The sequence below is a fragment of the Ranitomeya imitator genome, chromosome 2 (assembly GCF_032444005.1).
Source record: "Ranitomeya imitator isolate aRanImi1 chromosome 2, aRanImi1.pri, whole genome shotgun sequence".
NCBI lineage: Eukaryota > Metazoa > Chordata > Amphibia > Anura > Dendrobatidae > Ranitomeya > Ranitomeya imitator.
In genome coordinates, this window is record NC_091283.1 from 835,155,394 (window position 1) to 835,169,093 (window position 13,700).

The following is a 13,700-nucleotide window of genomic DNA, read 5'->3' on the forward strand; positions in this document are numbered from 1 at the left end:
GAACGGCACATGATCCAAGGCACACCACATCCTCTGTAAAACATGGTGGAGGCAACGTGATGGCATGGGCATGCATGGCTTTCAATGGCACTGGGTCACTTGTGTTTATTGATGACATAAGAGCAGACAAGAGTAGCCGGATGAATTCTGAAGTGTACCGGGATATACTTTCAGCCCAGATTCAGCCAAATGCTGCAAAGTTGATTGGACGGCGCTTCATAGTACAGATGGACAATGACCCCAAGCATACATCCAAAGCTACCCAGGAGTTCATGAGTGCCAAAAAGTGGAACATTCTGCAATGGCCAAGTCAATCTCCAGATCTAAACCCAATTGAGCATGCATTTCACTTGCTCAAATCCAGACTTAAGACGCAAAGACCCACAAACAAGCAAGACCTGAAGGCTGCGGCTGTAAAGGCCTGGCAAAGCATTAAGAAGGAGGAAACCCAGCGTTTGGTGATGTCCATGGGTTCCAGACTTAAGGCAGTGATTGCCTCCAAAGGATTTGCAACAAAATATTGAAAATAAAAATATTTTGTTTGGGTTATGTTTATTTGTCCAATTACTTTTGACCTCCTAAAATGTGGAGTGTTTGTAAAGAAATGTGTACAATTCCTACATTTTCTGTCAGATATTTTTGTTCAACCCTTCAAATTAAACGTTACTATCTGCACTTGAATTCTGTTGTAGAGGTTTCATTTCAAATCCAATGTGGTGGCATGCAGAGCCCAACTCGCGAAAATTGTGTCACTGTCCAAATATTTCTGGCCCTAACTGTATATGACATGACCAATAAACCAACACCCCCGAATAATGCAGAGAAAAAAAAATCACAACATGCGTTTGTAGAGAGTTCAATTACCTTGTTATACCATTCTAATGAATCTAAATGGTGCACGCAAGCAAGGGTGAATGGCGGCAAACGCATGTTGTGATTTTTTTCTCTGCATTATTCGGGGGTGTTGGTTTATTTGTCATGTCATATACAAGTATTTTACGTGTTTTTACTGTTTGTTTTTGAGGTGGAATGAAGGTGCAATAAATGAACCTATTGTGCATTGTCCTATTGTGGACATATGAGTATATCTTTAAAAGTGATGTTAGAGGTGGGTGGAATGTTTTATTTATTTATTTATCTATATACGGTCAAATTTCTTGTTTTTCTATATTGTCTTAGTGGTAGTACTAGCGGAACTTGCGCGGACGCGGCCATGCACGCGCGCGCACCTGGCGCTGACGCGCTGGGCGGCTTTTGGCGTCTCTATGCTGAGGTGACTGTGACGATGCCTCCGCATGATGCCAATTCTGCCTAGCGTTGTGGATTGCCATGGTGGCGGGTGCGTCACTTCCAGTACGCGTCACCGCTACTTCCGGTGTAGCGGTAATTTAAACCTGGCGCCACATTCACTTACACTTACCCTGACGAAGGAGCAAGTCTCCGAAACGCGCGTCGGGCAGACGTGTAGACCTTGGACCCCCACACTCTGTCGGCAACTAGGTAATGCTTATTTTCCATCTTCATGGGTAACTTATATGGGGGATATGAGTGTAACGATCACTTGATTTGACTACTAATGTAAGCGCTTTCAACATTGGGCAATGCCCTTCCCAGCTAGTTGGATTGTAGATATGGGATACAAAATTAAGTAGATATTTGTCTCATTAGGCGCATACTAGCACTATCATGTTACACTGTGGATGTTAAGCCCCCCTATTGATAATATAGCATACCTCACATTGAATACTAATTTGCTGACTGCTTGATCTTGAACTCATGATATGTGGTATATACATCTAATTACTATTTGTGGTGGGTCCAGGTTCAAAAACGTCTTTTTGCACGATTGCACTTTCTGCTTGTTTTTGCACATACCTCCTATGGACCCCCTTCTAAAATCTTTTTAGATATACTGGATCGTTGTAGTCGTCTTTGTGATTTCCACAACCTTTCCCCCCCTCTTGTTACCCTTACACCCCAGTATTACGTTTAGCATCCCAGAATCTCAACTAATGGTCCAAAACTTACGTAAAATACTCCTTATATTACTTGCTGATATTTAGATGACTAGTATAACATTGCCCTTCCACTTCCTCTCCAGCCCTCTATGGATCTATCACAGTCCCAATTATTTTCACATCTGAGTTTGGACCCGCTCCCAAAATGGTGGGCTTCATTCTGCTGAGAGATGGATTACTGATTGCTGACAGACTGGTCTTCGATGTGGAAAAGTGTTTCCCAAATTGGGTAAGAGTCGTAAGACCTTAACTAAGACTGCCTTTGACTTGGTGTAGAAAGCATTCTTACTTTCTTTAGATCTAGGCATTTGAGAGAGTCTTTGGCTCGGCTAATGGGGTCATTTAAGAATCAGTATGTGGAAAATCCTTTCACCATCTTGGAAATGTATTGCGAAATGTGTCATGTCCCGAATCTTGAAGAAGTTCTAATTTTCCAATCCAAATCCATTATACCAATGATAAGGTTTTATATTTGCGTGTTATAAACACTTGTAGGCTCTTCTTTAAATGTAGAAACTTCATTCACCAGAAAGGGGGCTAAACAGGTTAACGAGGACTTGTATATCAATGACTTATCCCTAGGATCAAATCTTTGGAGGTCCAACGCTCAGCAACATCACTGACCAGCGTTTTTCAGATTCTACTATGACTAGATATTGAGAATGTCTGGATTCTTGAATGGAGCAATGGACCCACATGTAAACTGCCACTCCATCATAACCAGGAAACTTTATTTTGGTTCCAATAGCTGTCATTGATTATAATTGTTGGATATTTCAATCCAAGTTAAGTTTCTGGATCCAGACTTGAACTTTACTTGACGACGGGTCTACTGACTACAAAATTCTTGAAGTAAGAAATTTTTGAAAAATCTGATGGAGAATTATTATGGAAAAGCTTTTATTTAATTGGGTTATATTTATAATTTTGGGAGTGAATCTTCTTCACGCTTAGTAGACATTGTAACTGGGCTGAGACCTCCACCGATCACTAAAATGGAAGAGCAGGAGCCTTGATTCGATTGGTGCTCTCCTCCATCTCTCAAGATGAGTTCATAGACTTACTTACGGAAGGAGATTAGAGCTCTAATTTTTTTTAACGAGATCCAAACTTCTTATATCAAAGTTACGCTGCAACGTAATTGGTAAATCGACATTGTATTTCAGCTATTTGGTTTAATACGTAAAGTCGTAAACCTCTACTACAGTCAGAGATTTCACTATAAGTTTCTCACTCCTTCGTGCCTACGGTCTGTTTGTTTGACAGGCTTCGTTAAAATTTTCAAGAAAAGTTGTCCTGCCGAAAGAGAGTCTGGTTCTCAAAATATTTTCCTCGGCTGGATCTGTGTGCTCAATCCGAGCTGTGGATAAAAGCAACAGTGAAGACGAGTTGAGTCTAGAAAAGGTAAGAAATGGTTGGAAAGATGGATGCTATGACTTTTGGCTCCCATCCCTTTGCTACTGGGTGGTAAGTACCTGTGCAGGACTCACCTGTTCAAGTTGGTTGGGATTAGCTCTAGAATCATGGGGAAAAAAACATGGAGGGGAAACTAATATCAGGCCCCACCTGCCCTCCTATACATCATGCTGCCTACAAAAAGGACCTATATATCATGCCGCCTGTAGAATGGACCTATATATCATGCTGCCTGCAGAATGGACCTATATATCATGCCACCTGTAGAATGGACCTATATATCATGCCGCCTGCAGAATGGACCTATATATCATGCCGCATGAAAAGCAATTTGTTTTATATTTCACCCTTTCAGTTGTTTGATATGCTGTGCCAAGATTCAATAAGAGGTGGCTATCCGGACATCGTAGATGAGGACCTATACCACTTCTTCAAATGCAGGTGGCCTTGGTATTTCTACAAGTCTTATATCCGACATTTGGGAAATGATTATGTGGATGTGCACAGCTTATTTAAGGTATGTAAAATATCTTGTCAACATCCACCTTCTGCTCTTCCATGAGCGGCATCTTGTTTTTCTGTTTTGTTTGTCCCCTTTCGGTCCTCTTAAGCTTGCCTTTGCACAAAAGATGAGAGAAATTTGAAATTTGCCAAATTTAAATCAAAAGTACTACGAAGCCTCCCATTACCCTGTAAAACGTAAATTACATTATTCTTTTTCCCTCAAACACTAATCTTCTTAATTTTTTTTGTCCGGTACGCACTGTATAATTTGTTCAGTGTTTTTTGCCTTTCTCTTCCCCATCTCTGTGGCTAACCTGTGACATCTTCTCACGTCTAGACTCACCATAAAGTGGCTGCTGCATTCCCTGCTTGGCTTTTATACAGACTGCGATGGCTTTTACCCATTAGTTGTGCTATACTATGTGATGTGATAACTGCAAGACATTATGGGGAAGCCCACCTTGAGTCATGCGATTATATTCTGGCTGATGTGAAAAATAATTGGCTGGCTATTTTAGGCAATTCGTGCAAATTGCTTAAAGAATCCTTCCCATCACATTATTAAAAACTGACGAGCTGAATTCTTCTAAGCTCTATGTAGAAACAGGAGGTCAATTTTCCCTGCATGACTCGTCACTGCAAAAGTCCCCGGAAGGGGAGAAGAGGGAGCAACTAGGTCAGGAGTCGAAGAGGGGAATGATAATTGCAGGGACAAGAGACTTCCTGTTTGTACATAGAACAGAGGAAAGAGAAGAATTATCTGGGTAGAAGGGAAAAAGAGCAATTGTAAGAGCACAGTGCTATATAATATGATGACTGCAATATATAAAGGAGGATAAAAACTTTGATGGGAGGAGGAAGAGGAAGGCTTCTTTAATTTCACCAGTTCTAGTGAATTAATACCTGCGTCAAACATATTTATTTTATTTTTATAACCGTCTTCGGCTCGGCCTTGAATCATGGCGGCTTGATGGATGAACGTCCTACAGAAAGTTTGATCTTGTGCGAGCCTAGATAGTGAAATGTAAATAATGAAATTAAACTCAGGTCATAGGTTATGCTTTTTCAGATGGTGTTATTTATTTTTTTTTTAAATGCAGTATACGGTTTTGTTCACACGTCACTTTTTTTGCTACTTTTTTATGCAAATTTATAGCTGAGTTTCACAGTACCAGCAAAGTCTGAGATTTCAGAAATCTCCTGCACACAACTTGGTTCTTTTTTCTGCGTTTTTGCAAAATACAGCATGTCACTTCTTTCAGCGTTTTTTTCACCGTTTTTGCAGCATTTTTCATCCATTGAAAGCAATGGGTAGTGCAAAAAAAAAAAAATCTACAAAAACACGGCAAAAAGCGCAGGTATCAGGTGTTTTTGGTGCCTAAACCTGATGAAGTTGAATCACAATTTTTTTTTATGCACCAAACATTATCAGCATGCACAAGAACAAATGTACCCAGATGAAAAGGCAGCAATAAAAACGCAGCATAAAAGGCAATAAAAACTAAGCAAAAAGCGCAGCAAAAACTAAGAAAAGCTTGCTTTTTGTAAGCAGCTTAAAGTTGCAACGTGCGAACATAGCCTACTCTACGTTTTTTCTTCTAATTGATGCCATTTTTATTACATAGACCTGTATTTTTTTTTACTCAATTAGTTAAAAAAAGGATTGTTAAAGCGATTGTCATTTACAAGCCTTAGCTTAACACATTAGATAAGATTTTATTTTAGAATCCAATGAAATGTTCATTATTCCTTTTGTATCTTCTACCAGGATGCTGGAGTGAAAGTGCTGACGAATTGTGAAATTGTGCAGCCACAGAAGAAGCTGAGACGCTGCTCTTTTCCTGAATTATTCGTTCCTGACGGTTGGAGAAGTATTTTGACTCTTTTTTTTTTTCTTTGTTGATAGCTTTACGTCATTATGATTTTGCATTAAGCATTGGAAAGAGTAAAATCCAGGGTGATTTCTGCATCATAAAGTGACAGCGTGTGAATGAGATTCCATAAAGCCTCATTCCCAATATTTTTAACGTGTATTTGGTGCAGAGCTTTTTAATGCGTTTTTTTTTTAAAGCTTTGCATTTGTAAAACACAGCTGCATTTTTTAGAGCATTAAAAAGCCTATAGAGGAAAACAATACACTAAAAAACGGCACAATTCAGCAGTGTCTTTAAATGCACAGAGCGCAGGAGTTTCATGACGTCACATCCACTTTCATGGACAGTTAAATTAATCAAAAAAATGCAACGTTTACTCTACTTTGAAACATGGGCATTGGGTTCATTGACCAACTTGTTCACTCTTTCCAATCTCCTTCAGCAGAATTGTGCATGCAGCTGTGAAGATAAATGCTAAATGTGAAGTCCAAAGCAACCTCACATATTTAGCAGGAGAGAGAAGCCAAATTACCGTCTGTTTCCAGAAATTAACTACGGGCAGAATCTCGCTCATAGTTATAAAGTGACTTAACTTTATGAAACTTTATATAAATTATGAAAACTGTAAGATAAAGAATTTGAGATTTTCAAATTTAGAAACTCTAAATTAAGCATTGATCAAATTCTATAAAGAGGCAACTTTCAATGGTTTTTGCAATTTTCCACAGCAGAGAAAGAGCCGGAGATGGCACCTGAAAGTGTTCCTCATGGCAGGACGGATTTGGGCAGGAAATACCTCTCTGAAACCTGGCTCTTTGACCTTGTCTCCATTGGGTACGTACCGTTAGGAAAATAAGGCTTGCGTTGCTAAAGTTTTACCATATTCCTCCATACTGGGAACTCCATATTTTCATGAAAAATGTAAAAGTAGTTTCCCTGTTACTTATAGGAGATGCGGGAGAGAGTTTTCGAGAACTAATGTGAAAACTTTTTCCTTCCCTGTAAAGCTCCAGTGGGATCTCCCCAAAAAGAATCAATACTTAGAATTAGACCAGGGTCACACTTGCGAGTGCAATGCGAAAAACTCGCTCGAATCTCTCGCCTCAATACCCGCCACTGCCGCCGGAACTCGGGACCGGAGCGTTCAGCTGCATAGAATCCCTAGGGCCGGCAGCAGTGCTGGGTATTGATACGAGACACTCGTGCGAGTTTCTCGCATTGCACTCACAAGTGTGACCCCGGCCTTAAATTGTTAGTCTGTCCTGAAACAGCCATATGCTGTGCGTGAAGTGGGCTCACGGGGTGGATCATGGATGCGTGTTACACCCAAGACCTCCCCCTAATGATCGCGAGTAGAGTGGAGCTCAGCTCGCGATTGTTAACCTATTAAATGCCACTATCAAACTATGATGTCCTGATCAGGACGATCCATATCTAGGTACACCTTGACGTGGTTGGATGTCTTTTGTGTTCTTTGATCAAAATGTAGGGCAGGTAGACTCTCGTTAAATGGACTTTGTTTTGAAAATAATGGTAATACTCATGCTTGACTGTCATTGCATTCAAATGCGGGACTCTTCACCCCCATGCCCATGAACGGTGGAGATCCCAGCTCTGAGACCCTCAATGATCAAGGAGTCATCATCTATGCTTTGCATACAAACACCCTCTGGATTGCTTGGTTTCTTGTTCAGACTTAATGGACATACTGTCTTGTACGTATGCTTTTTTAATCATTATTTTTTTCCTTAACTGACTTTTTTTTTCAGTGACTCTGATGAAGCAGACATATCAGTCATTGCCCCGGACGCCGTCACACAATTCAGTGCCAGAGTCTTCTGCGTGGGAGACATTGGTTTTGGCCTCTCCTCTGACGCTTGTATAACGGTCTTCAAACCCTTCGTTGTAAACATTGATTTGCCATATTCCATCGTCCTAGGAGAGATACTCATCCTCAAAGTCAATGTCTTTAATCATCTTGGTCACTGTATAAAGGTGAGTTGTAAAAAAGATTCCTGCAAAGCATTGCCACATTTTTCCAATGCCGATTTCGCCACAAATCTAGATCAAAATCTCTGACAAAAATTTTGCCATTAATTTCTTCCGGGATGTGCCACATGATTTTACTCTACGTGTTGCGAATTGTGAAATCTGTGATGAAAATCGGAATCATATCTTGTGGAATTAAAATGAGCAACATTTCCTCTGTAGATTTTATAAAAAATCTCACACACTTTCTTGGCTACAGTAATTTATTCAAATCAACATGTGTCCAATATTACCTAGGGCACTTCATCAAAGTGTATCAACACGTCCCACAAAATGTAGGAGACAAAAAAGAGATCCCAACATATATAAAATATAAATCAATTTTTATTAATCAAAATCCAAAAAACAATAGACAACAGTAAGAAATAGTAATAATAAAAGCAAAATGTCGTTTAGGGGACGCCAGAAAAGCCTCTTCACACACACAATAGGATCAAAAAATTCAATTTAATTATTTCCTCTAAATATTATGCCAATTCACAATAAATAATTAGTCATCAAATATCAAAAAAATTCCTTCACCCGTCATGCATTATACCATCATAAGGAGACATGGAGGAACTATCCTTCCAAACAATCATACAGTCTCCACTAAATATGCATATATTCCTTAGGCTGGAGAATCTTTCTAGAATTCAAAGTAGGCATAAAGTGGGTAAAGTAAGCACCTAAAAATTGGTGTAGAGATTATTATTTACCTACGGTGTGGATGCTCCTGGCGTCCCCTCACCCCGACGCGCGTTTCGCCGCCTGCTTCTTCCGGGGGCTTTTCTGGCGTCCCCTAAACGGCATTTTGCTTTTATTATTACTATTTCTTACTGTTGTCTATTGTCTATTGTTTTTTTGGATTTGATTAATAAAAATTGATTTATATTTTATATATGGTTGGGATCTCTTTTTTGTCTCATACATTTTGTGAGACGTGTTGATACAGTAATTTATAGCCAATTTTCCACCCACAATCTGAGATGCAAAATCTGCCATATGTGGACTTACCGGACATACCATTATAGTTAAGCTTTGGATATGTTAACACATAAAAATATTTCTTGGTGGATTTTTCAGCAAATCTGCATTCAAATCCAGACTTGTTGTGAATTTTGACATGGATTAACTAAATATTCCGAATTTTGCACTGCAAATGGTGACATTTTCATGCAAACTTGCAGCATAAATTGGTCAATTTCAATCCATTTTGTTCACTTGTGACAAAACATCCTTGCAGATTTTGGAGCAGATTTCAAATAATAAATTACATTCCCACGAGGAGTTTTTGGTGAGTTTTTGACGCAGTTTTTCTTTCGAAACATCTTACAATTCTAGCAGAATCGATGGGATTCAGTCTCATTCCCACTATGTTTTTTTTTATGGTGCAAGAAACTGACCTGCGGTGTATTTTTCAAATTTGCATCAGGTCAATCCCTCTTGCGGGTATATACGCATGCGTTTTCAGTGCCTTTCTGCTGTGGAAACGCGCTACAAATGCATGTCATTCGCACATGACTGTATCAATGAAGTTTTGTCTACGCCAAATGCCAGGAAGTATCAAGAATCTGGCAGCTTAATTTCAAACATTACATGGCAAAGAAAAAGAGAGAAAAAACGCAGAGTCAAAAACATGATAAAAACGCACACAAAAAAATGCAATATAAAACGCAATGAACAAAAAAAGCAAGTATCGGTAATCTACTTTAGCTAAAAGATGCAGAAATATCTGCTACATCAAAAATGTACTAGTGATGAGCGAACGTGCTGGGTTAAGTTGTTATCTGAGCATGCTTGGGTGCTGAGTGTTTTCGGCGCGCTCGAAAAAAAAATGTTCAAGTCCCCACAGCTGCATGTCTCTCGGCTGTTCGACAGCCTGTTTGTTAGGCAATTCCTGCATGTGTTGTAGCTGTGAAACAACCACAAGATATGCAACCACGGAGACCCGAACACATTGTTCGAGCACACCGAAGTCATTAGGTCAGCACTCAAGCATGCTCAGATAACACCTTATCTGAGCACCATCGCCATTTTCACCCAATGCATTGCAAAAGGTGAAATCCACGGTTAAAATTTTGCAAAATGAATAACATGCATCATATTTAACCTCTTTCCGACATGTGCCGTGATAATACACACATGTCGGAGTCTCCCTGTTTGGTGACAGCTGACATGTGCCCGCAACAGCCGCAGGTGGAATCGCGATCCACCTGTGGCTGTTAACTAGTTAAATGCCGCTGTCCATCTCTGACAGCGGCATTTAACTCACGCATGCAGGAAGCTCGTCACTGGCTCAGCCATTCGATGACCCCGTCACATGATCGAGGGTCACCGATGGGTCGGCATGACAACCAGAGGTCTGCAGCAGACCTCATACGGTTGTCATTGCCAGATTGTTGTGAGAACCACCCTGTGGTCGGCGATCATAGCAAGTCAGCAATTCTGCTACATACAGGTGGTCTGATCATCGCCTGCGTGTAGCAGAGCCGATCGGGTTATGGCAGCTTCTAGACTCCCGTGAAGACTGTTGAAGCATGCATAAAGTAAAAAAATAATGTTTTTAAAAATAAAAAAAATAAAAAAGTTCAACTCACCCCACTTTCACCCCATTGAAAATAAAACAATAAAAACTTAAATATACACATATTTGGTATCGCTGCATTCAGAATCGCCCTATCTATCAATATAAAGAATGAATTAACCCAATTGCTAAATGGCGTAATGAGAAAAAGAAATTAAAAACGTCAGAATTAAGTTTTTTTGGTCGATGCTACTTTGCAATAAAATGCAGTAACGGGCGATCAAAACATTGTATCTACACCAAACTCGTATCAATAAAAACGTCATCTCGGCACGCAAAAAGTAAGCCTTCACCCAGCCCCAGATCACGGAAAAGGGAGATTCTACGTGTCTCGGAACATGGGCCATTTTTAAAAAAAACAAAATTTTGGTGGATTTCTTTTTCAAAAAAGAACCTTGACATGTTTGGTGTCTGCGAACTCGAAATGAACTGGAGAATCATAATAGCAGGTCAGGTTTAGCCTTTGGTGTACATGGCAACGTCCCCCCCCCCAAAAAAAAAAACAAAAAACAAAAAACAAAAACAAACAAACAGTTGTGGAATTGCACTTTTTTTGCTATTTTGCAGCACTTGGAATTTTTTACATCCCTTGATCCAGAAGGACGATGGCAGCGAGTCTGCGATATGCGCTCGTCCCGTTTACGGATGACTAAATCATTCCAAACTCTAAACTTCATTGAGTCTCAAATATAAATGTAATAAATCCCTGTTCTCCAGAACTGGGCAGAAATTAATGAATATGAATGAATACTATCTTTTATATGTTCTTTACCGTAAAGTGACCTTCTGGAATTTACCATTTGTGTCGCGTAGATCCAGGTAACCCTGATCAGTTCTCAGAATTTCACGGTGCAAGGATGCCAGCAGCCATGTGTAAATTCTAGTTGTGTCTGTCCCAATGGAACGTTGACCTTCATCTGGAATATCACCGCCATCAGCACAGGTAAATGCCGCCGGGAGCCTGTCTGGCACATGATACCGGTTTATGATGGAGCTAGTATTTATAACGCTTTCTTATGACTTTGATGTAAACCATATTTTATACTCCCATCCACGCCCATGTGTTCCGCATTTGCCTGGCTTTTGGTTAGCAGTGACCTCACATCTCCTGATGGCACAACTTCTGCACCATTTCCCTTGGCTCAACATATTGTGAGATGAGTGCTGCCAGCCGACCAATTGTTCTTATACTAACCTGATTTCGAGATACTCTGTTGGGAGATGTTTGTGTCAAGGAGGATGAAAAAAAAAGGGCAAAGGGATTATTCAGCTCACCGGGCGCAGTACAATGGAGGCCTCCATCAAGAGAATGCGATGCGCGGACTCCAGACCGGCAGCTGGCCAACAAGCGGAGGAAAAACAAGGGGGTAAAAGCATCCGCTAAATTGTGTTGAGTTAAAATATGACTTTTAGGCTGTGTGCACACGTTGCTGATTTTTCGCGGTTTTTCGCATTTTTCCACGATAAAAACGCTATAAAACTGAAAAAAAAGCAAACATTATGCATACCATCATTTTTCATGAATTTCGCAATTTTTGTGCACATGATGCGTTTTTTTTTCCGCGGAAAAAAAAACACATCGCGGTAAAAAACACTGCATGTTCAATAATTTTGCGGATTTTATACGGATTTCCCCACTGTATAATGCATTGGGAAATGTCCGGAAAAACCTGCAAAAAAACGCACCAAAAACACGGTAAAGGCGCGCCAAAAACGTGCAAAAAACGCATGCAGATTTCTTGCAGATTTCTTGCAGAAAATGTCAGGATTTTCTCGGGAAATTTCTGCAAGAAATCCTGAACGTGTGCACATAGCCTTAATGACAAAAAAAAAAAATGTAAATTATAATAACAAAAACATGGCAATCAAAAAATGGGGCAGAACACAGGACAGTGAGGTGGATAAGGCTGAGCTCCTAGGAAGATTTCTATATACATTTCTCAATTTTAATTGTGATATGAAATAAAATAAAATCAAAGAAGAAAAATATGAAAATTCGGAAATTAATTTTTGGGGTATTTTTTCCCTACTTGTGTATGGTTGGGTGTTACCATTCTCCTTGTCATAGGGCGCATCTCAACACAGTCCGATTCTGGCAGCACTGATTGGAAACTGTCAGCATGGAGGTACAGCCCCCCAACTGGTAACACCCAGGTGTCCATTTACTCACACATTGCCAGGAGGAGTGAAAGAGGCACAGATCTGATTAAATAAAGTGTGCTCCAAAATTTCACGTGAAAGGCCGGCGTCACACTAGAGAGTTTTACGGAGGCGCAAAAAACTACGCATTGCACACGGACCAATGATTCTCTATGGGGCAGCTCCTATCTGCCGTATATTTCTCGGGGCTGAGAAAATCGCAGCATGCTGCGTTTGTCAGCGTATTGTGCAAAAAATCCGCCAATGAAAGTCTATGGGGGCGAGAAAAATACGGATTACACACGGACCAACAATGCGAGAAATACGCAGCGGTGTTCAGAGAAAAGACGGCAATTCAGTGCGGTGTACAGTAAAATCACACTGACAGCTTACAATAGAATAGATAGAATAAATGTCTACACATAGTATAGGGATATATATATATATACATGTCAGTGAGACACATATATGTATATATATTAATATTTCATACAGCGCTAGATAGCAGAAAAGCCGGTAATTCAATTGCCGGCTTTTGCTATCTCCTTATCAAACCCGACAGGATACGAGACATGGTAACATACAGTAAACCATTTCATATCCCTTTTTTTTACATATTCCTCACTAATAATGTTAGTAGAGTCTGTGTGCAAAATTTGGGGGCTCTAGCTGTTAAAATAAAGGGATAAATCACGGAAAAAACTGGCGTGGGCTCCCGCGCAATTTTCTCTGCCAGAGTGGGAAAGCCAGTGACTGAGGGCAGATATTAATAGCCTGGAGAGGGTCCATGGTTATTGGCCCCCCCCCTGGCTAAAAACACCTGCCCCCAGCCACCCCAGAAAAGGCACATCTGGAAGATGCGCCTATTCTGGCACTTGGCCACTCTCTTCCCATTCCCGTGTAGCGGTGGGATATGGGGTAATAAAGGGTTAATGTCACCTTGCTATTGTAAGGTGACATTAAGCCAAATTAATAATGGAGAGGTGTCAATATATTAATCCAATAATATTAAAGGGTTAATAATACACACACATATTAAGAATAAAGTATTTTATTGAAATAAATACACACACGGGGTTGTAAAATCTTTATTATATACTTAATCCACCTGAAGACCCTCGTTCTGTAAAAGAA